At 41.7% G+C, this 24112-nt stretch overlaps 1 long non-coding RNA gene across 1 annotated transcript; it reads left to right on the top strand.

Annotated features, from left to right (window-relative positions):
• The first annotated feature begins 1833 nt into the window (after positions 1 to 1833).
• On the top strand, positions 1834 to 15830 carry LOC131811636 (uncharacterized). Its single transcript, XR_009346029.1, has 5 exons — positions 1834 to 2343; positions 7166 to 7255; positions 7571 to 7695; positions 10209 to 10299; positions 11683 to 15830. It is a non-coding gene; the product is annotated as an uncharacterized LOC131811636 (long non-coding RNA).
• The last annotated feature ends 8282 nt before the right edge of the window (positions 15831 to 24112 follow it).

Genomic DNA, 24112 nt, shown 5'->3' with positions numbered 1-24112 from the left:
AGTCGATAAAGTTCAAAAGTAATGTGTCTTTCTACCTCAAAGTGAGTTTTCATGAAGTTAAATTGCTTTTCTAATCAATAGAAAACTTGTATACATTTGGGCCTTTTCTAAAACATACCAGATTTGACTCTTTCCACTAACTTCTTAACTATCTTGTTGTTGTTATTTTTAATGTTTTTTTGTTGTTTTTTGTTGTTTTGTTTTGTTTTAAGTAGGCTCCACACCCAGCATGAAACCTAACAGAGGGGCTTGAACTCACAACCCTGAGATCAAGACTCTGAGCTGAGATCAAGAGTCGGATGCTTAACCAACTGAGCCACCCAAGTACCCCCTTTTTCATTTTCTGAACAACAACAAAATAAATGTCTCTTTAGGAAGGATTTCCATATTTAGGACCATTTCGAGGCAAACTTGACAAGTAGTTAGAATACCCAGCGGGACCATGTTTCACTGCCTGTGTGAGGTTTCCCTCCTTCCAGCACCACCTCAGGTCAACTCAAGGTCAAAAATGTAGCATCTCTCCTTTCTTCCCCTCCTCTTATCCTTCTTTCTTCCCAAATTCCAAAAAACAACTAACATTTCTGTAATTCTTTATAACTCTCAAAAAAACTGTCCTATCTCCATTTAATCCTCACGATACCCATTTCAGAATGGCTTAGTCATCCAGAAAGATGACCTAGAGAGTTGTCTTTGTTGTGAAAACGTCTGCAGAGAAGGCCAATATGGGAAAAAGACTGGCCATTCCATGAGACAAGAAACAGAAGGGACACACCAGCAATTTCCCACTATGACAAGATGGTGTGCTTCCCGGAGGAGTTTCAGAAAACAGGCTTCTCCCTCCATCCAGGGCTAAATAGACTTCAACTCATTCCTGCTAGATCTGGCATCAGCCAAGACTAAGACTCACCCAAGAAGCTGAGCTCAGTTCCTTGGCTTTAGTTTAATTCCTGTGTGGTTCTCCCTGGTTGCCCTAGCAACATATATTAAACCTGAAGACTTTTTGTTTTACACATTATTTAAGGTAGTAAGGGAAAACTGGGAGGGTAGGTAAAGGTAAAAAGAGAATTTTGAGTACCAAATTTTTCTAAGATGTCAGATTCTGAAGTAAGGCTGTGAAATAGACCAAAAACCAACACCACCCATCCCCCCACTCCCGCTACAAATATTTCCCTAAGACTTCATTGCAAAAGTCAGGAGTAATGGGGCAGGTCCGGTGGTAGGACACTGAAGCAGCTTAGGGCAAGAAACATTTCCCTGGTTCACAGCCAATTTGGGAACAATGGTCCTCTGAAAACCAAAATACTTTATAGTCTTTTAAAAAATGCTCCCTTGGGAGGGTTAGTATATGAGAAAAGAGAAGTATTTCCCCTCTATTACAAAGACAGCCAAGAATCCTCCTTGATAGAAAGAGATCCAAATATTTTAATTAGATGATAGGAACAGTATAATGTTACCAGAAAACCTACAAGGCTGAGAAGAGGTACTAAAAACTGCTTCCAACTCCCACTGTCCACCACAAACAAGCACCCTTGTTCAAGGGCACAGACATGTTTTTTCAGCCATTGTGAAGACTGCATGGTGTAAGAGACCGTCTTCGCTTTTTTTTTTTTTTTCTTAAAAAGAAAAGCACAAAGTCATTCTTCATATGACCAATTAGCATAATGCTAAATTGCAAATCTGTAACAGTGAGGAGTGTTAAGCTAACAGAATTTATTCCAGGATGATAGCTTTGTCTTGGCTGGACCTGACCAAGGGACAAAGCTTTGTAAATAATTGCTGGTTTCCATATTTGCTTTACCAGACGCTATGCCTGTGGTGAGCAGGGTCTGCCTCATTGACGTCATTTAACCCGATGCCTGGTGCAAAGTGCTTGAGCAATAAATATAGAAGAAATAAAGAAAATAAGGAGGATGCATCATTTCTCAGGCCACTCTTGGAAATGTCAATAGTCAGAGCCAGAATTTTGAATGGAAGCTTTGGAAGAGATGAAAATCTATTTGGAATGGACCCTGGTAAGCACTAGAATGGGGAGGTTGAGGAGACCCCACCATGTGCTGAGAACTATGCAGTAATGTTGCTTTTTCTCAGATGTGGGGATGCTGATTTGTACGCTGACCTCCAGGCTGTAAAGATACCTGATAACGCAGCCAGGACTTGGCTCAGAAAGTGATTCAGCAATTTGCCTGAGACTGACCCAGTTTTAGCACAAAAAGTCCGGAGTCCTGAGAAATGCCTCAGTCCCAGTCAAATCAGAGCAACTGGTCGCCCAAGACAGCAAGTAAGAAGATACTCGGGCACTCAGGCAAGCAGCAAATCTCAGGCAAATTCTGCATCGTAAACCAAGTAAGAGAATATTCTAGAGCTGGGTATTTGGAAGACAGAAAATGCTTATTCTACAATGGGTGTATCTTTGTAATCAAAGGTTTAATTCTTATGTCCTGCCAGGATTCCCTTAGGGTATCTGAAATGATCTGTGGGTTCACTTTTGGATTTCTAAAAATGAGATGACCTGTAGATAAGGATCATTTAAATATCTTGATGTTAAAGAGAGTTTTCAAAACTCAAGGGATTGCTGGGGTGCCTGGGTGGCTCAGTGGGTTAAAGCCTCTGCCTTCCGCTCAGGTCATATTCCGGGATGGAGCCCTGTAGCAGCGGGATCTCTACTCAGGGGGGAGCCTGCTTTGCCCTCTTTCTGCCTGCCTCTCTGCCTGCTTGTGATCGCTGTCTGTCAAATGAATAAATTTTTTTTTATTTTTTTATTTTTTATTTTTTATAAACATATATTTTTATCCCCAGGGGTACAGGTCTGTGAATTGCCAGGTTTACACACTTCACAGCACTCACCAAAGCACATACCCTCCCCAATGTCCATAACCCCAACCCCCTTCTCCCAACCCCCCTCCCCCCTCCCCCCAGTGTCAAATGAATAAATTTTTTAAAAAAGAAAGAAAGAAAGAAAGAAAGATCTTTAAAGAAAAACTCAAGGGATGCTGAAAAGAGCCTGTGATCCTGAATTTTGGCATAACTGATATTAAGCTTTAAAAAACAACAACTGTGATTGACTATGTTAATCAATTTATTCTTGAAGCTACCTCAGAAATTTTGAGCAGGCAGTAACTTGCCCTCTTTGAAGAGAGGGCATTATTTGGTTCATCTAAGAGCAAATCAATTTTTTCAGACACGGACTCAGAGAGAGGAGGTAAGTCTCGGCCCTGTTTTCTGCATTTTGTTCTTCTACCCAGTGCTCATTCTTTCCATCGTAACATCAATGGGGTGTTGGAACAGACTCTGGAAATAAACATATAAGCTTGAACTCTAAAGAGGGAGCATCTATAGAGATCTTTCCATTTATTAAATCAGATACATGCTGACTTGTGTTCTCAAGTTTAAAAAAAATGGAGTACTAGCTTGATATTTCTGGAATAGCTACTAACATTCAGTGAGATTTATATATGGCATTATAGAATTCCCCTATCCTGCAATTTCTGGAGGAAAGTTGTTCTAACATATTTCAAGTTTTGAAATACATAACAAGCAAATTCTAATAACGCAGAAAAACTACAGAACACACCACAAATTACACAAAAGGTCCCCAAGACTTCCTGGGTAAGACGCTTCAGCAGTTGCCTAAAGAGTTCACCTCTGGATGAACTTACATCCCTACCAGTAGTTGATTACTCATTCAGCTTAATGGTAACTGCCAATGAAGAAATAGGAACTGCCAAAACATAAATCGTAACTGGCTGGAGCTTTAGACAAGTACAAATTAGTCTTCCATCAGTTTCACTCAGCTTTATGTTCCAAATTGCATGTGTTCCTTGAAAGCAAAAAAAAAAAAAAAACATTAAAAATCTTGATTTTTCTTTTTAATGAGAGGTAATATTCACCTGATACATGTATCAATACACACTCACTCATGGTAGTAACCAAAGGCCATTATACTCAGTGTTGCCATGGACCCCGCTATATTCCTTGCTAGTAAGTTATCAACAAACTTGGTCCTGTGGACCACTTTCTTTTTTCCTTAAAGAGACAATATACAAATATAAGAAAGAGGTCTTGAAGTTGTTATTTTGTTTTTGTTTTCTTTGGGAGAGAGAGTTCACCCCTGTGTGTTTGCAGAATGTGAGTGGGCGGGGAGGGGCTGACGGAGATGGAGAGGGAGAGAATCTTATGCAGGCTCCACGCTGAGGGCAGAGTCCCACCTGGGGCTCAATCCCACAACCCTGAGATCATGACCTGGGCCAAAATCAAGAGTCTGTCATTTCACCAAATGAGCCACTCGGGCACCCTCTGGAGTGAATATTTGGGTGCTAGACTAGCAATTGGAAAATTACTAAAATCTATAAATTACCTACGTGCTGACACAGAAGCTATTGCAATGGGAAGGGGACAAATGCATGAGAAGCCCTCCCTGACACTGAGTAGGTGGGAAAGTATGACATGTAAAACATGAGTAATTCTGGGAGAGAGGAAAAAATGTTTTTAAAAAAGTAACCATGTTTTTTCTCTCTGAAAAGGTATATCTCTAGTGAATTGTTTGGAATCGTAACCTAAGTTCTTGTATTTCCCATGAATCAGCTTTTAACCAACAAATATGAGGTTAAATGATTCCCGTTTCCCCCTCTAGGAACATCTGCTTCCAAAGGAATTTTGGCAGCGCTTACAAGTGATGTCAGACTGCCAGGCGCAAAGATTACAATCTGGTTAATTCTTGCCCTGGCACTCCTACCTCCAGGGGAGACTTGTTTAAAATCCACGCAAACCAGAGTTTGAAAATGGATAACCATGCATTCTCACTGGAAAACAAACACAATTTTGGAAACAGGAAGTGCTCAGAACCAGAGTTTTACTGAGTCTCTTAAATATTTATATTCAATATTCTACAAAATATCAGTTTATAAAGGTGTTTGGGAAAATAAAACCCCAAAAAGAAATAATCCAGTCATGTCGTTCACCATGAATGAATACTTAATGAATAACTAATTTCTTCAAGATATAAGGAGTCACTAGGCTTTTCCTTTATAGATCAAGACTGTTATTCACAGAATAGCTATGCTTTAACCATCTGGTTGACTGATTGGGGTATCATAAGATCCTATAGTTACATCCTTCAGCTTTCATTGGGTCTTCTGAAATTTGGTTAAGAAAGGATTTTGAGGGACACTTGGGTGACTCAGTCAGTTAAGCGGCTGCCTTCAGCTCAGGTCATGGTCCCAGGGTCTTGGGATTGAGTCCTGCAAGCAGAGAACCTGCTTCTCTCCCTGCCTGTAGCTCCCCCTGCTTGTGCAATCTCTCTCTCTCTCTCTTTGTCTCTCTCTCTCTCTCTCCCTGTCTCTGACAAATAAATAAAATCTAAGAAAGAAAGGAAGAAAGAAAGAGAGAGAGAGAAGAAAGAGAAAGAAAGGAAGGAAGGAAGGATTTTGAGTAGGTTCCCTAGGCCAGGAACTCCAATAGCACTTAGCCTGAGATGATCCATTATGGTGAACATTTTCAACATGGATGAAAGGAGATGACATCATTTGGGTCATCTTCAAATGTAAGGTTTGAGGGATAAGACACCCTAGATTTATTCAAGACAGAATTAAGTGAAGGGCTCCACTGAGGTCAAGTGAAAATCAGGTTGGTTGGTTTGTTTGTTTTCTAAAGATTTTATTTATTTACTTGTCAGAGGGGGAACACAAGCAGGGGAAGGAGCAGACAAAGGGAGAAGCAGGCTCCCTGCTGAGCAAGGAGCCCCATTCGGGACTCAATTCCAGGACCCTGGGATCATGACCTGAGCTGAAGACAGACCTTAACTGGCTAAACCATCCAGGTGTCCCTGAAAATCAGGTTTTAACAGCCAGAATAAGGGGTCTGAATGAGGGGGGGACAGGGTGCTCCTTGTTGCGCCCACAGGAAGCAGCAATGACAGTCCCCAGCATTTGTTCTTTTTCTGGTCAGAACTTGGGTGAGTTGCTGAATCAGAATGTACCTTGAGGATATTTCAAAGGACGACATTTTATCATTTTATTGTATTTTAACTCTTGAATCATTAAGTTTTGGCTACGGGTCAATATTCCGTGAAGTCAGCTGTTACATAGAAAAAGAAGGCGGCATTCCTAATCAGGGGATCTGGTTGGCAGGCCAGCTTCTTGGGCCCCGGGCTAATCCCTTAACTTCTCCTCAACATGGAGAGTGCAGGTGCCTATTTTCATTCTTTACAGATTTATTGTGATGATCAAATAAAGTAATTGATAAACTATAAATATAGCTATATAGTCATCCAAAGTAATATGAATGAAACACACTGTGAAAAACTGCGATTCACCATTGGCATGTAAGGTTGATCTGAGTTCATTTTTACATTCAGAGAATTTTCTGTCATCCGTTCCCTTCCCCTGTTCTACGAAGTCAGCGACATTGGTTCACTTGAACGAACGAGGCTGTTCTTAAATGGATCACCACAGGAAAAATGAGTCTGTTCTGCAAGCACCGATTAACAGAGAAGTGACCGTTGCCTCTTGGCAAGTTACCCATACCCCTCCATCACCTGCCTACCAGCTCCCATTCTGCCCAGCAGTTACATAACCCTAATTCCACCAAGTTCCTCTGATGTTCAAGATTAGGTTAACTTGGTTTCCCGTAAGCCAGAGGCCCAATGTCACTGTTAACCAGGACGCTGGAACAAAGGACACAATGATTACAGTCCCCTCCTCCTGCCAATTGACAAGAACTACCCAACTAGAACCACAAAGAGAGTGTGTGTGTGTGTGTGCACAGGAAAATCTGACCTAATGGCAAAGGAATGCATCCCCCTTCTCCAAGCACACACAAATGTGTATCTAGTTATCAAAGAACTGTCCAGAAGGGTTAGCAGGCTCTGGTGTGCGGAGCCCACTGACCTGTCACTCACCAGCCCCGAAGGTTCAGATAGGAACTCAAAGGACGGACATAGGAGTGGAAACGATAGTGGGATTTTGGTTTTTTTTTTTTTTTTAAGAGTGAGATACTGGAAGCTGGCTCCCGTTCCGTGGCGACGGGCCTTCCTTTAAATATAACCAGCAGCGAGAGCTGAGAATGACTGCCATGCTTGAATGCCAAATAAACACAAAATGACAAGCACAGATTTTTGGCTTTATATTAAAGCTTGCTTTTTCAACAACCCCTTTTGTTGCCTCTAAAGACAATGGTCACAGTGTTTCTGTGCCAGATCCTGGACCTCTGAGCATAGGCTCCCTCGCCGCACCCAACCCCAGTTCCCTCCACAAGCACGGTGAGTGTCCTTTTTGGGTTTGAAAACAAGCCATCTCTCCCCTCCTGGCTGGTTGCTCTGGAAATCCTTGTTTATTGCAACTACAGAGGAGTGGCGTAGAAAACTGGGAATGGGCAGGCCAAGCCCAGGGTAGTCTGATGAGGGAGGCGCTTGGGTTTTCTAATGGTTGGGAAACAGTAGCTTAAATTGGGCGTTCTGCAAGACTGTCCTCCAAGGGAGCCACTGGGGGAAGTGGAGGATTGACCCATTTCATTAGTTCATCGGAGGGTTCGTTTTTTCTAATTGGTGTTAATCAGTTATTTCTCTGTCTCCTAGGCTGAACCACAGTTGATATAAGTGGATGGAACCGGTGGCCTTTCCGCTCTCCTTCTCACCTAACAGTTAAAACAGTCCTCAAATTCTCTTACAGGGCCGAGTAAATATTTCAGATGTTTACACAGGTAAGTACCTAAGTGCGGACACGTGGGTCACCCCAGTGAGAACCCTGTCTGGTCATGTCCGTCACCTCCCTGCCTTTGTTAAGCTTCCACACCAGGGTTTCACGGCTCCGTTGTAGAAGCATTGAAACACTGGGGTCCATATTCCTTACTCTTCCTTACCCTCTCACAAGAGGTTTTCTATGTTTTGTTTTTCGCTGGCTTTTAACCCCAAGGGGGAGAATTGGATTCCAAGTTGTGCACTATTATCTTAATTGTTATTTCTATAACATAATTCTCCTTCTAATCATTTGCTTTGATCAGCTTAGTACATCTTTAAGAAAAATGATGTCAGGGATGCCTGGGTGGCTCAGCCGGTTAAGCATATGCCTTCGGCTCAGGTCACAATCCCCGAGTCCCACCATCGAGTCCCGTGATCAAGTCTCGCATCAGGCTCCAGCTCCGCAGGGTGTCTGCTTCTCCCTCCGACCTCCCCCCCTCCCGTGCTCTCTCTCTCTCAAATACATAAATAAAATTTTTTAAAAAGAGAGAATGAGAAATGAGCTAAGCATAAAGTGGCATTCACTACCAGGTTTCCATGACCTCCAAATCCGTAACAAAAGTAACCTAGTGGACTTAATGCCAAAAGTCGCGCCTTCACATTTTGTCTTTGCGGGAAAAAAAAGGGACGGTTACAGCCCCCGACGGTGCCTCCTATAACTCTTTGCCTTTCAAGGTCCTCCTGAATCACCGTTGTCAGGCTTGATCGTCAGGACCATTCTGACGAGGGGTTTATCATCATCTCCATTTTATAGATGAGAAAATGGAGTCTTGGAAAAACAAGGACATTTCCTAACAGCTATGCTATCTATCCAGGCGGCAGGATTGTGATCCAAGCCCTAACTCCTTGTAACTTCTCTAATGACCTCTTAAGCCGTGTGGGCTATAAGAGCAACAGGAAAGAGAAAAAATACATTTGTAAACCACTTAGTGGAGCTGGATATATGATATACTGTTTGTTGAGGCTTAGGGAAGAGCACATTTCTTCAAGTTCAAACAGCTGCGTTGTGTCGGACGAGGGCTCCTTACCCATTCAGAGTATGAGAGTCGAATCACTCCAAGAATTATCTGAAGAGGTCATTCTCAATATAACTTCTATTTATTTATTCATGTGTTTATTCACTCAGTCCCTTTTTTTTTTTTTTAAGATTTTATTCATTTATTTGAGAGAGAAAGATTGGGAGAGAGAACATGAGCAGGGAGTAGGGAGAGGGAGAAGCAGGCTCCCTGCTGAGCAGGGATCTGCACCCGGACTGGATCCCCAGGACCCTGGGATCATAATCCCTGAGCTGCAAGCCGAAGGCAGACACCCTCAACCAACTCAGCCCCCCAGGCGCTCTCACTCACTCACTTTTTTTACTTATTTGCTTATTTCTTCACCTACTTATTTATACTGGGAAAATGTTGCTTTCTCTCTTACTTGCACTAACCAGCCTCAGCAAACTTGATAAAATAGTCTAACATGTAAAGTATAAGAAATAAGGGGCGGTAGGGAGAGGGTGGCTGAGTTATGGACATTGGGGAGGGTGTGTGCTATGGTGAGTGCTGTGAAGTGTGTAAACCTGGCGATTCACAGACCTGTACCCCTGGGGCTAATAATTCATCATATGTTAATTAAAAAATAAAAAATTATTTTTAAAAAGTCTAAGAAATAATAATTTCAGGCAAACTAAGGAAGAAAAACTAACAAAAATTAATATGATGCTTAGCAACCACACCGTTCTAAGCAATTTTACAGACGTCCATAGCTAGCTTCAGTGAAATATATTTATTTGTCCCTTTTCATATTAACCTACTTCCAACTCAAATTTTACCAGCTCTAAAGAAGCTAGATGCACTCTAAAGAAGGCGGATTAAGCACCTTCCTCAGGCTCAGGTCATGATCCCTGAGTCACAGGATCAAATCCTACCTCCCCCCAACCCCTCTGGAATCCAGCAGCTGGGGCTCCTTGCTCAGTGGGGAACCTGTTTCTCCCTCTGACCCTCCCCTCTATCACACTTTCTCTGTCTCTCTCTCGCAGATAAATAAGTAAAATCTAAAAAAAGAGAGAGAGAGAGAGAAGGTATTGTTTATAATTCTACTACCTCATTCAGCATTTGTGGTAGAATCATCATAATTCATTTCACAAATGCAAAGAATCATATGTATTGAAATTAAAAAAAAAAAAGTACGCTGCAAACTAAAAGCCAGTTTACCACATCCTTAAATGAAGGATTTCATTATGGAAATCATTTACTATCAGAAGTTCTGAATATTCCTACATGAAGCCTGAAGCCCAACAGGAAACAGAAGCTGATATTATTAGAAGACATTTATTCTTGGCCAATACATTCTCTACTTTTTTGTGTGCACTCAAACGAAACTCTGGGTCTGGTAGAATTAAATAAAAGCTAAAGTTTCTCCATGCATCCAATGAACTACAGACCAGAAGCTTCATTGAAAGCCAAATTCTTCTGTGTACCCTCTTGTTCCTCAGCCAGGACTTTCTGAATGAAGGGAAACAGCAAGGTCCAAACCACAGCCATAAGGATTCCTCAGGTTTACTCTGTTCAAAGGCCTGGGCTGTGGTAAGTAATCACCTGTAGATAAACTTCACATTGGCTAAAACTCCATTTTTCAGAACAAAATACAGGAGAAGATGAAAGAAAAAAAAATCTGTTTGCTAGACTTGTCATCACTGGTGATGCAGATTGAATGCATCTTTGGGACTAGAAAACTAAGGAGTCAACACCATCTTCCTCAGGGGTGGTCTCTAACTAACAGGGAAGGGGGAGAATACAAGACTCAGACAGTCACATCAATAATCTGAAGAAGGAAGGAACTGATGAGACCATTACTTTCTTTTTTATTAGGATTCTTTTGTGGGGTACCTGGGTGGCTTATTGGTTAAGGATCTGCCTTAGGCTCAGGTCCTGATCTCAGGGTCCTAGCATCAAGCCCCACTCAGATCTCCCTGCTCAGTGGGGAGCCTGCCCCTCTCTCTGAGACTTTCAAATAAATAAAATCTTATTTAAAAAAAAAAGGGGGGGGGTTCTTCTTTTCCTAAACATGTTCTTTCAGACTCAACCGATTTTTTTTTCACTTCTGTTACTGTAAGTGTTGTATTTACTAAAGGAAATATAAATTCAAGCACTGAATAAAGGATAATCTTGAGGAAAACAGCATTCACTGAAGAGATACTAGGAATATCATTTAAGTATCATTTTGAGGAGAAAAAAATACCCTAGAGAGTCAACTTGTGTCTCTTCCACAATTGTTCTCACAGACCTTTTCTGTTATTTGTGTTTATTGTATTGATAATGGTCACTCCAAAAAGTAAAATTAGACCCCTATACAACTAACCCCCCCAGCGGCCCCCCACCAGTAACCTAAATCCTAGTAAAATTGAATTAAGCTTGACTATGAATAGTTTCAACAACCAAGGGAGGGGCAGGTGGTTGGCTTGGAGACAAACTTTCCCAGCTTCCCTCCCGGGCACTTGGATTTGATCCTGTCCCTCCAGCAGTTTCCTATTATCTTTCTTTCTTTTCTTAGAAATTCTCTTCAGAAACCCCTTCAAGTCCCCTCCCTTTCCCCCATCCCCCACTTGCCTGTGAGCCCAAGCTGTCCATAACCCTGAGCTTTGAAGTCAGCCTCTGCTTGTGCTCTGGGATGTCAGGTACCATTGGTTAATGAGCTTTTTTAGGCAAACTATTGGAAGTAACTGCTAGAGGTTTTGTTGTGGGTTTTTTTTTTTTTTTTCCTCCTTAAGTTAAAGAAAACAATTTTTTATTCCTCTTGGTAGCCATCCAGAGATAAGAGAATTAAACTGATTAAAAACAACAACAACAACTTTGATCTTTTCATTGCATATCTTTCCTGGATACCACCTCTAGCAAAAGAATCTCAAATCTTAATCTCAAAATCTCTAGTGCTACCTCACCTAGGGTTTTATAATCTCTCTGTTGCAGACCTTCCTCCACCCGTTTCCTGGGGCTTCTTCAACAGCAGCAAGCATGCCTTTGATCGGAATTTCAGTTCGGCTACCAGCTGGATGCACATTCCCAACGCCTCAGTGCTTTGCTTTCCAGCTGCCCAGAGTGATCCCACTGCCCAGGGAAGGAAGCAAGGACATCAGAGCAAATCCTGGCCCCTTTCGCAGCAGAGAGAATGCTTTTTGGAGTCTCATACGGGAACCCTGAAAGATCTCCCCATACGGAGATACATCTACACAACACACACACACACACACACACACACACACACACACACTAAAAGTAATTTAAGACTAGAAAGGTTTAAAGAGAATTAGGAACTCTAAGAAATTATTTTAAGGAACTATCATTCAAAAAAAATAATAAGCAAGAGCAAATTTTGGTAATTAAGCAGTGGCTTAGATCTGGATCCTACTCTGTTTATATCGATTTTTCCTTCTGAGTGTAGCCGGGGCGCAGGGGCGCAGACAGACCAGGCTGGGCCGGCTCCCCGCTGACAGAATCCAAAGGCAGAGAGACGAGTGTGGTGAGACAAGAAAGGAACTTCTTTCAGGGGAGCTGACACGGGAAAACAGGGGCTAGTGTCTCAAAGACTTAACTGGAAGGGTCCAAAATGCTTCCAGGTCTATATAAGGAGGGGGATGGGGGGGTGGGGCAAAGGTGGGTGGGTCCGCACAGGTGGGCAGTGAAGGTCAGATCCATCAAGGCCTTAGACTCCAGCATGGGCGGGGTCTTGCTGGCTCAGGGCAGCCCTTACCGCTGAGGGGGCAGTCTCCGTGCCCACCAGGCAATGCTTTGCTCTTAGGGTCTTCCTCCTGAGCCAAGAGACAAGTTGGAAAGAAGAACCCAACTAGAAAGCTTGGGGTCGAAATGGAGGCAACCCTCTTTCATGAGTACTTGACTCCACACATTTAACTTCAGTGCCCATCTTTGATCTCCGTTTCATTCTGACTCTTTTCAGGTTTTGGGACCTCAGCTTGCTTAGACCCTCTCTGATGTGGGAACTTCTGTTCCAACAAACTCCCCATACTCCATGCTTCCATTTCTAACCTCAGAGACACACCCCCCGCACACCCAAGACCCAAGAGGCTCTGCCTCAGTCTCCCCATCGCTCGGGGAGGGAGGAGTGGCTTATAGACTGCCCATTGCCCATGACCCCTCTTCATGCAAAGGGAAAACTGCCTCATACCACGAAGAGAAGAGGCAGCATTGCACTTAAAAGAAGCCATAACCGCAGAGGAATGAGGCATGGAGGAGAAACTACTAGCACGTGTCTCTATAGGACTGGGCAGGACATTTCTCGAAGTTGCCCCAGGACACCACATTTACTCTTCTGCTGCACTCTGTGCACCAACCCACTCCCTCTTCTGTTAGGATATCCCCCAAGTCACCAAATCTACCACAGAAAACCCATGACAAATTAGTTCGAGTTGAAAGGAAAATCTCCAACTTCTTTTCCTGGTACCCAGTTCAAGACAGCAACGGTTCTCTGCTGGGTGCAAGGGAGAGCAGGAAACTGCTGTTCCGGACAGAGACTAGTGAACGGGGAAACTGTTTTTCAAAATGGCGAGCCACTCGTGGAAGTTTTTGGTATCATTTCCTCCAAAGACTGGCAATTGTTTCAGAAGAAAACGTCAGAAATAGTACTAACCCCAAACCTGGTAACAAGAAATTCTTGATCATTATCCATGAATGAGGATCATCATCCCTTGGATAATGAAATTGAATACTTTTGTTAGAATGGGGATTTTTCCCCTTTTTTATAAAAAAGACTAATTATACTTTAGTCTAGAATGATTCTCTCCTTACCGTGCTGTTCTCTTCTTAGAGCAAAACGCATGAGTGTGCTGTTACGGGAGGAGAACTTTGACCTGGGAAGGGTATTTAGGCATTCTCCCAGACAAGCTGTTGACTTCCACAAAAAATTGGCAAAGGACAGAGCCATCTGGGATAAAACATTATGCACATTGTTGGTGGCTTACTCTTAGGAGTGCATTTCAGTTTCAGACCACAAAAACCACGACATTAAGCAGCTAATAGAGGCTATTTTGTATTACATCACAGATGGAGAAGGATCCCAGGATGGGTCCCTTCATTTCATCTATTTCAAAAATCTGAAACATTATTTTTCAGATGAGCCTTTGGTGCAACTATCCACTTCCCCAGTTTAGAGTTTCCTATACAGAGCATCTTCTGTCCCTACATCCCGGGGTACCCCGGGCAGTGGAGACCGTCAGCAGACTTAACAAGGGGTTATCTAGGTTCTGGTGATGACGTCACCACAACTTACTATGGGAGGTTCTACAAGACACTTAATATTCCCAGATCCATTAGTTAAGATAAGACTAGCTGTAGAACAAACACCAAAATTTCACTGTTAATAAAATATTGCTACTTGCTCGTCACAGTTCGGTATCGGCATTCCTCGGGAGCAGGCAGCCTTCCCTCCCACGGTGATTCAGAGATCCCAACTCTTCCAGCTTTCAAATCCTTCCATCCATGAGGGCATCAAAGTCCTCTGCTTCTTGCTCTTGGAAAGGGAAAGAGAATATGGGAAAATCCCACCCGCTCTGTCAGAGTCTGGCGGGAAAGGGACGCATCCTCACTTCTGCTCTAATCCAATGTCGAGAACAAGACAGATGGCCGTGGAGCCGGCAAGGACAGGAACCAGAGACTGAGAAGCACGGTCCAGCCTGGGACAGCAGGAATTTGGGGGCGCACAGCTATAAAATTTTGCCACACTAAACCTCGACTTCTTTATCTGTGAAATGGTAATAACGGTTTTTGCCCTGCCACCCCACATAGAGACATTGCGGGAAAAGCAGTAATAAACGTTAATGTGTTTTGGAAGTGGTTCCAGAGGATCACAGCCCCACAAGAGAGTATTGTCCCTTCTAGCTGTGAACTTGTTTGTGCCTTTCAGCATTGCAAGATTCGAGTCCACGTTCAACTGCTAGACTTAGTTGTCAAAGCCCACGATTTTGTCCCCATATTTATTGCCCTTCCCTTCTGGGAGCTTTTGACCAAGTCCATCCCCGACTCCACGAGACCACACACTTTCTTGGCATCCGCATTGTGGCCTTCTCCTGGTCTCCCCACTTCCTCACCGCCCCTTCTCAATCCACTCTCAACCTTCTCGCAGATGTTTCTTAGGACCCTGCCATGGACCCTATCTCTCACCACACTCATGGTGGCATGCCGAGGACCCTAAAAGTGTACTTTGTCACCAAGCTGCTCTTCTGGGCTTCACACTCCCACAGACCACAGGGCCCTTGATACCTCCATCTGAGTGCTTCTCGGGCAGCTCAGACGTCACATGGACAAAACAGAGCTCCTGACTTTCCCTCCCCAAACCATCCCTCTGCAAATCTTCCCACATATAATCCTCCATCTTCACAAATGACATCCAGTACTCAAATTCAAAAACTCAGAATCGTGTTTTACTCCTTCCTTTCTCTCACTTCCTGTTGGTAAATCCTACTGGCTTTACCACACCCTCCCCCAAAATGAAATGCCGTCTGTCTGTCCACTTCTATCTAGCTGCTGTCTCCCTAATACTAGCCACTGTCTTATCCCACCCAGATTGCTACAGAAGTTTCTGAAGTAATTACTGAAGTTTAAGTCATATACCTTACAACCCATTCTCCCCTGAGCAGCAAGAGTCATCTTTTTAAAACATACAGACTCCAGAGAGCAGAGGCATGAGGTGGAGAGCAGGACCGGGGTGGCCTGTGTCGTTTGAGGTTTTGACTCTGGCCATGCCCGATATGTAATCGCTCCCTGGACTTCCTGCTCATGCAGCCAAACTTCCCTTCTGCTTTTGCTGGTTTGAGTTCGTGTTAGATTACGCTCTTCCCCAGGATGTCCTCCCCTCCCCTCTTTTCCCAAGACGAGTTCCTGTCCCCACTATGTCTCAGTTTAAAGGTCACCTGCTCTGAGACACCTTTCCTGAACATTCTGCTTAAAGATCTCTCCTCTCTGGGGCGCCTGGGTGGGTCAGTGGGTTAAGCCTCTGCCTTCAGCTCAGGTCATGATCTCAGAGTCCTGGGATGGAGCCCCACATCCAGCTATCTGCTCAGTGGGGAGCCTGCCTACCCCTCCCTCTCTGCCTGCCTCTCTGCCTACTTGTGATCTCTCTCTCTCTCTGCCAAATAAATAAATAAAATTTTTTAAAAAAAAAATTTCCTCTTCTAGTCTGCTTTTCAATGTCTTAGCCCCTTGTTGAGTTCTTTTTGTGGGGTTTGGCTTGGGTTTTTTTTTTTTTTCTTTATTGCCTCCTCATGCATAATATAACTTGTACCATATTATTTATTTTTATGTTTCTTTTAAAATCATTTCTCCCATTTGTAAAAGAGAGGGGATAAGCGGTCTCGGGCTCCATCGCCCCCGGCTGGCATTGGCAGGATGTTGCCTGATCACATAACAGCCACCCAGTATTTATTAAATAAATGAACACATGCACTGTGTCTTTGAGCACTGGATAATCTATATTGCTTCAGAGAGGGAAAAAAAATGAGTCAGCACATGATTTTTAGGCCTAGAAATGACTTTACTAGACTAAAAAGCCCTTCAGGAAAGTTTTACTGCATTTTCATTTCCTGCTCACCCCAAATACCTTGCATAATGCCTTCCTTATAACATGTGTACAATAACGTAAATTTTTGCTCCCAATTAAAGTGCCAATTAAGTCAGCAAAGGAGCCAGGCAGTACTGAATTGCCAACAATATACCCAAAGCTATCATTCCTCCCCTCAGAATTTACCGTGAGAATCCAGCGGGGCCAGGCTGGCATCAGGGGAAGAAAATTCCCCAGGCAAGTGGGTTAGAGAGCTGTAAATATTTAGTGAATGAATCATACGTTGCTGTAGCAAGTCAATTCCAGAAAGGAAGAGACAGAGAGAAGCAGAGACACAGGAAAATCTGAAACCCTCCGCCAGTAAGTAGAACCTGTCAGCAACCAAACCCAGAGCTGTGAAGTCCATTATGCTTCCCACACATAAATTTTCAATAACTCATGACGGCATTACGTAGCCCTCTTACCCTCTGATTCTCCCCGCCTCCTCGGGAGACCAGCCACAGAGCTGGGTCACAGGGGGGTTAGGAAAGTCAAGGGCTGGAATGCGGGAGCTATGAGATTTCAGCCAGGACTCAAAAGGTGAGTGCTCAGCTGTCTCTGTCAAGTCCTGTAATGTAATGAGATTTCTTCATCTGTTTCCTCATCTATAAAAGGCTCACTCTGTGTACCTCACAAACTGTTTCTACAACATACTAATAAAAGTACTTTGTAAATTGTATAAACATTATCAAAATTCAGTTGCTAAACATAATCTTTTTATTATTCTTTTATTAAGTTCTTATTTTAATTGCAGTATAGTTAACATAGTGTCATATTAGTTTCAGGTGTACAAGATTGTGATTTAGCTCTTTCATACAATATCTGATACTCACCACAACAAGTGATGAGTAATCCCCATCACCTGTTTCACCATGCCCCTCCCCCACCACCTTCCCTCTGGTAACCAGCAGTTCTCTATTGTTAAGAATCTGTTTCTTGGTTTGTGTGACTCTCCTTTTCCTTTGGCTCATTTGTTTTGTTTCTTAAATTCCACATACGAGCGAAATCATATGGTATTTGTCTTCCTCTGATTGACTTAATTATTGTAGCATTATACTCTCTAACTCCAACCATGTTGTTGCAAATTATCAAGATCTCATTTTTTATGGCTAAGTAATATTCCATTATATGTAACATATTCCATTATATATACAACATATTCCATTATGTATAATATTGTATGTATAACACATCTTCTTTTTATTTTTAATTTTTTATTATTATGTTCAATTAGCCAACATATAGTACATCTTTAGTATTCAATGTAGTGTTCAACGATTCATTAGTTGAGTATTTCACCCAGTGCTTATCACAAAAACACATCTTTACCCATTCCATCTATTAATGGACCGGGCTGCTTCTATATCTTGATTATTATAGATAATGCTGCAATCAACATAAGGGTGCATGTGTCTATTTGAATTAATGTTTTTGTATTTTGGGGGTAGATACCCAGTAGTGTGATTTCTAGATCGTAGGATAGTTTTAATTTTAACTTTTTGAGGAAGCTCCATATTGTTTGCCGCAGTGGCTGCTCCAGTTTGCAATCCCACCAACAGAGGACAAAGGTCCCTTTTTCTCTACATCGTCACCAGTACTTGTTGTTTCTTGTCTGTTTGATTTTAGCTATTCTGACAGGTGTGAGGAGATACCTTTTGTAGTTTTGATTTGGATTTCTCTGATGATGAGTGATACTAAGCATCTTTTCATGCGTCTGTTGGCCATCTGAATGTCTTCTTTGGAGAAATGTGTTTATGTCTTCAGCCCATTTTTAATTAGATTATTTGTTATTTTCATTGTAACTGGCACAAATCTGTACTCTGGTAGTTCCAGAGCTCTTTACTCACTTAACATTCACCACAAAGATGAAATTCATATAATAATATAGTTCTTTGTATATACCTGAGAGCTACTGAAAAAAAAAAAAAAATATGATCCAACCACTTGTGCTGAAAGCACTTTTGGGAAAGGGTTCCAGATACTCACTAAACCTAAATGAAAGCCAGACTCTGGTTTTCTTTCTTTTCTTCTTTTTGTCTAATGTTTGTCACATTAGACAAAACATGTGGTCCCTTTAAAAATGTTATCACACGGAGACTCATGAAAAAATTGATATATGAGATATCTGGACAATGTAGTCCTCTGAATAGCAGGGAGAGTAGGTAGTTTACATAAATTCCTTATTTCCCAACAGTAGGTCACAACCCAAATTGGAGTTGTGGGTAGCAAAGTGTTCTGGGGAAAAGATATGCCCTCCAGCCTCCTGACCAATCTTAGTAGACCAAGGAGAAAAACAGTGTCTGATGGAAAAGTGCTCAGAGGAACGAGCCCTGTACTAGTCCCACTTGTCCCCTTAGCCTCAGAAAACAGTGAAAAGAGTAGAGGACCACATCCCCATTCGGGAGAAACCTGTGTGCTGTATGGGCTAAGTACAGGACTTTGGTGCCACCTAATAACTGTGCAACATTGTGACTCAGGCAATTGATTTAACCTCTCTGTGCCTTAGTTTCTTCATCTGTAAAATGGAAATAATGGAATAACTCTCAAAAGGACGCTGCGAGGAATTAATAAGGTAAAATAGTATGGAGTTAGCAACGTACCTGGCACTGCCTGTGTCCTGGCACACAGCAAGGGCTCAAAAAGTCTCGTTACTCCTAATATTTCTGAATGGAGCAATAAAAACGTGATTTTTATTTCCTTCCTAGACTTTAGGGTCACAAAGGCTTAATGCTGCTCAAGTTGACATTATAGTAAGAAACTTTGGGAAGAGAGTGCTTGGTGATTCAGTCGGTTAAGCATCTGCCTTTGGCTTAGGTCACAGGTCACAATCCCAGGGTCCTGGAATGGGCTCCTTGTTTCACAGGGAACCTGCTTCTCCCTCTGCCTGCCATTCCTCCTGCTTGTGCACTCTCTCCCTCTCTCTCTGACATATGAATAGATCAATAAAATCTTTTAAAAAAGAAAAGGTGGGAAGTTATTTCCTAAGATAACCCTTTTACTTGAAAGGACCCATCAATGACCCTGAATTTAACCTGTTTCAATAAAAATCATGTCAAAGTTTCAATGGATTCAGTTATCCGAAGGCTCTAATTTACAAAGGGAACGTTCAGTTGCATTATTCATTTCTCTCTGGTTAAATCGTCAATAATCCTAATGTAAACTATTAATCCATACAGAAGCACCAAGGAGCACTTTTCTTTGCTATTAGGTTTTATGCTTCTACAGCATTGCCTTTAAGTTACATAGAGAGGTCTAATGTCTCCTGAACGTGAAAAAAAATTAGTTCCTTGGACCCTTACAGGATCCCTAAGCCATTTCAGCCCTGTCCCCAGTGGTCTGAAATGGCATTTTCTAGGCATTTTCCTTGAAAATAAATCCTTTTAATGCACTTTACCCCTTGGGTGACATCTGAGTATCCAGGCCAAAGAAGGCATCTGATTAAAACGTGGTTTGAAGATGAAGCCCAGAAATTTTAAATACATTTTCAGAGTTATTCTCAAGCTGTAAACATCTTTTGTTTTTACCGTAAATTTTTCCAGGTTCTTATTTAGCAGTTCTCTTTTGAGCATAAGAAACAAAAAAAATCTCAAATAATTTTAATCATGTGTCTAACTCATTTGTTCATTTATTTATTCAACCATTCACTGTACATTTATTGATGTTACAGACAACATATAAGCTTTACAAGAAACAGCCCTTGTAATGTATGTGATGATCCAGACACAACAAACAATTATACTATAGTGTTATAAGTCCTTTCTTTCTCTTTTTCTTTCTTCCTTTTATTTATTTGAGAGAGAGAGAAAGAGTGAGTGTACTAGAGTGTGAGCAGGGGGAGGAGCAGAGGCAGAGGAGAAGCAGACTCCCTGCTAAAGGAGCGGAGCCCAGTGGGTTGGGGGGTGTCTCTATCCCACACTCTGAGACAGTGACCTGAGCACAAAGCAAAAGTCTGATCCTTAACCGACTAAGCTACCCAGGGGCCCCTTGTAAGTTCTTTAATAAAAATATGTGCCAAGTGGGGCGCCTGGGTGGCTCAGTGGTTTAAGCCTCTGCCTTCAGCTCAGGTCATGATCTCGGGGTTCTGGGATCGAGCCCCACATCGGGCTCTCTGCTCAGCGGGGAGCCTGCTTCCCCCTCTCTCTCTGCCTGCCTCTCTGCCTCCTTGTGATCTCTCTCTATCAAATAAATAAATAAAAATCTTTAAAAAAAATATATGTGCCAAGTGATAAGGAAGCTCAGAAGGAGTGACAATTTTTTCTGGAGGCGTTGGGAAGGGGTATCACGAAGTAGGGAAATAAGGTGGGTATTGACAATGAGTAGACGTCAGATTGTAGAAACGAAGGAGGAAATCACTAATTATAAATGAAATAATGTTAACATGAGTTAACATTTAGACTACCAACTAGTACATGGTGAGTGCCATAGAGATGTTAGCTGATGTCAAGTATTACCATCCCACCACCATCATCTAGACAATAGGATTCATGGGAGCGCTTTCCACTGATGTTAGCCGGGGGGCTGCCGCTCTTGATGTCATGTTGCCCACGACAGGTTCATCTGCAGTTTCAAAGGTCATACTTAATAAACACGACCTACTGCCATCTAGCACTCTTTCTCTGTCCAGCTAAAATATTGGGCCAAAAGTATATGCTTCATAATATGGGGAAAGTTTATTTAGAAGAGATCGAGATGGAAAACCCGTGTTTAAAGTAAAAGGGAAAGAACTGAAGAATGGAGGGGAGCAAAGTCAACGTGCTTAGGAGTTTCATCCCGGGATATCGGATGGCAGTTGCAATGGAATATCAAAGGTTGGCTGTTTATTAGCATAGAATTAGCTGTGTTGCAAAACCAGTCTAACAATGAGCTCTCCGTGGGTTAGCACAGAGCAAGTCTGCCATGAGTCTGGAGGCTCATAGAAAATCCTTCTTCTAGGTCTAACAAAGATGAAAATGCCATGATTCTAGAGGCTCTGCACAACAGTTCCCCTCAAAGTGGCAATCTGGGGACTCGGTCTAATACAACTATGCCAGCCAGAACGCATGGTTTCTGGGTTCCCAGAAAGGGGAGGGAGAGACCTGGAGAGTCACACCCCTGTTAATAAATGCTTTGACCTCACAGTGCCCCTCATCAATTGTACTTCAACTCACAACTCATTGACCATAACTAGTCTTGTGACCTTATTTAACTAATAAGGGATATTAGGGAATTCATGGGAATACATGGGTACTCAGCTATTTTATAATTTTTTATTTCTTTTTATTTTTAAACTTTTTTGCAGAAGTGGAGATTGGGGAAAATGCTGTTTTTTCCCTTATAAATGGTTTCTATTAGAGTCACTCTTCTCAGTAAGTTGAAAAGTCATTGATTTTTTTTTTTTAAAGAAATCATGCACCCTAAAACTTAGGACTTAGGTATGGAATATAGAAATTTTAATAAATTTTATCAACATATAATATAAAGAATATATAAATACATTTTATATAAAAATATATTAAATTTATATAAATTTTATTTATTTATTATTTATAAATGTTGCATAAATAAATTTTAATAGATTAAAAAAGTTGGTACTACATGTCTCTACACTGTCCATTAAACTACCCAACAACATCACTTACCATTTTATCTACACAAGTGTTTCCTTTTGTCTTTGCTTCTGTCTCATCAAAAGTCTAATTTTTGCCCTAAGAGATGTTTCATAAGGAAAAAAGAAATAGAGCTGACATTACTTCTTCTATATACCATTACCTTGATTTATTGCTCTCTGCTTCTGTAAAATTTGAATCCGCCTTAAAGGAAAATACTTAACTCAGCTGTTCTTAAGACAAAAATGATACTCTTCCACTTTAAGTAATTTTCTTTGTCAAAATATTCTTCAAATGTTTTTTGTTGTTTGACTATTTCTCTGCTAAAGAAAAACTTGAGAAATGCCCTTCTCCATGTCTTCACCTTCTCCATTTTGTGGATCTTGGGATTCATCATTGCATGTGAACATGCCTTTACAACCTTTGCCCAGTATCTTAGCTGACAAAGAAAAACAATCCTTCTCCAAGGTCTAACAAAGATGAAAAGCCTGCCCAAGTATGATTCTTAGCATATAATATTTATTCAAATATGCCCATGTTCTAATTCTCCAGACTCTCCAGTAATGATACCCAATCAGAGATTCTAAAAACTCCTAATTGATGTAAATTAAGTACATTCCATTTTTCTTATCCATAATTCATCAAATTATATGCCCAGATGGGTCACTGTCACCTCCATAAAAATGACAAGTGATTTAAAGTCCTAATGGAAATAGATGTATTGGTTTCAAAATTCCATCAAAGCATTTCTCTTAGAAACATAATCAATAGTGCTTTCAGTGAACAGCTCGCTCCAATAAAATGGGTATGTTGCAATTAATTCAGGCCTTGAATTCCATGTCCCAACAGTAACAATGAAATCTGGAGAACTCATGATGGCTGGATGTTCTCCCCAGCCAGTCTTCCAGGCCAGCAGGCATCAGACATGCTGGCAGAACAGACCGCCGTGCAGTGATAAAGCATGAGGCCTGTTATATTATATTCACTGCAAAAGATATAGTGTCCAAATTTTTAAATTATTTTCTTTTCTTAGGTATGGTAAGAGTAAACTCAAGCATGTCCTATGTCTTTCTTATTCCTTTACTTTGGATCTGTGAGAACTGTGTCTGTCCTGCCTGGCAATCCAGTGTGCCAGGATGCCAGTAAATATTAATAGTTGATGCAATTAATCACGTGAAAAAATACTGAGAATTTCTCCCATATCTGGGCATTTCCAGGGGAATCTATCGCACAGGGGAATATCGGGGACATCACAATGGAGAAAAGGTTTGGAATCATCAACTCCAGGTAAGCCTTGGCGAATATTCCTAAAACAACTTTTCCAGCTACATTTGGTCTAAAGCAAATAGAGTTTTTCTCTCGGCTGTAATTCTGTGGTATGAACTTTCCATATTCGGCCACTTAGTAATTCACGTCTAAAACACCAAGTTAGTAACTTGGTAGTTTTTCTCGCTTCTGTACTGAAATCATTTTTGCAAATAATTTCTTTTACTAACAGTACATACCATTCAATCTCCTGAAACCAAGCGGTTCAATGTCCTCCACTGACAGCTCAAATATTTGACTCCACTTTACGTAGCAAACAGAAAAAGAGATGGGATTTCAGTTCAAATAGATCAATGGAATGACTTCAAGCAATATTATTCCAAATGCTCCTTTATGACAGTTATGTCATCAAACTGAAACCCGAGAAGCATTGCAAAAATGTACAGACATAAATAACACATTGCTCATGAAGCATAACCCTCTTATGCAGAGAATCTAGGAATTCAGAATTCCTCTCAAAACAAACAAACAGGAGCGCCTGGATGGCTCAGTGGGTTAAGCCTCTGCCTTCAGCTCAGCTCATGATCTCAGGGTCCTGAAATAAAGTCCCGCATCGGGCTCTCTGCTCGGCAGGGAGCCTGCTTCCTCTTCTCTCTCTCTCTGCTTGCCTCTCTGCCTACTTGTGATCTCTCTGTGTCAAATAAATAAAATCTTTAAAACAAACAAACAAACAAAAACTCACAGTGGTATTCCTTCAACCAATAATAAACTCTGGCATCCAATATTGTGCAAGATCCCTTAGCAGATCCTGTAACTGGCAAATGCAGTTTGACTGTATTTAAAATACTGTTCTCCATTTGCTCACAGCATCACACACCCAGGCCACAGGTCAGAGAAAATGGCTAATTTAATATGAAATACATGACCATGGAACTCATAG

The sequence above is a fragment of the Mustela lutreola genome, chromosome 11 (assembly GCF_030435805.1).
Source record: "Mustela lutreola isolate mMusLut2 chromosome 11, mMusLut2.pri, whole genome shotgun sequence".
Classification (NCBI taxonomy): Eukaryota; Metazoa; Chordata; class Mammalia; order Carnivora; family Mustelidae; genus Mustela; species Mustela lutreola.
The sequence above is the reverse complement of the archived record's forward strand: the minus strand, read 5'-3'. Positions and strand labels throughout refer to the sequence as shown.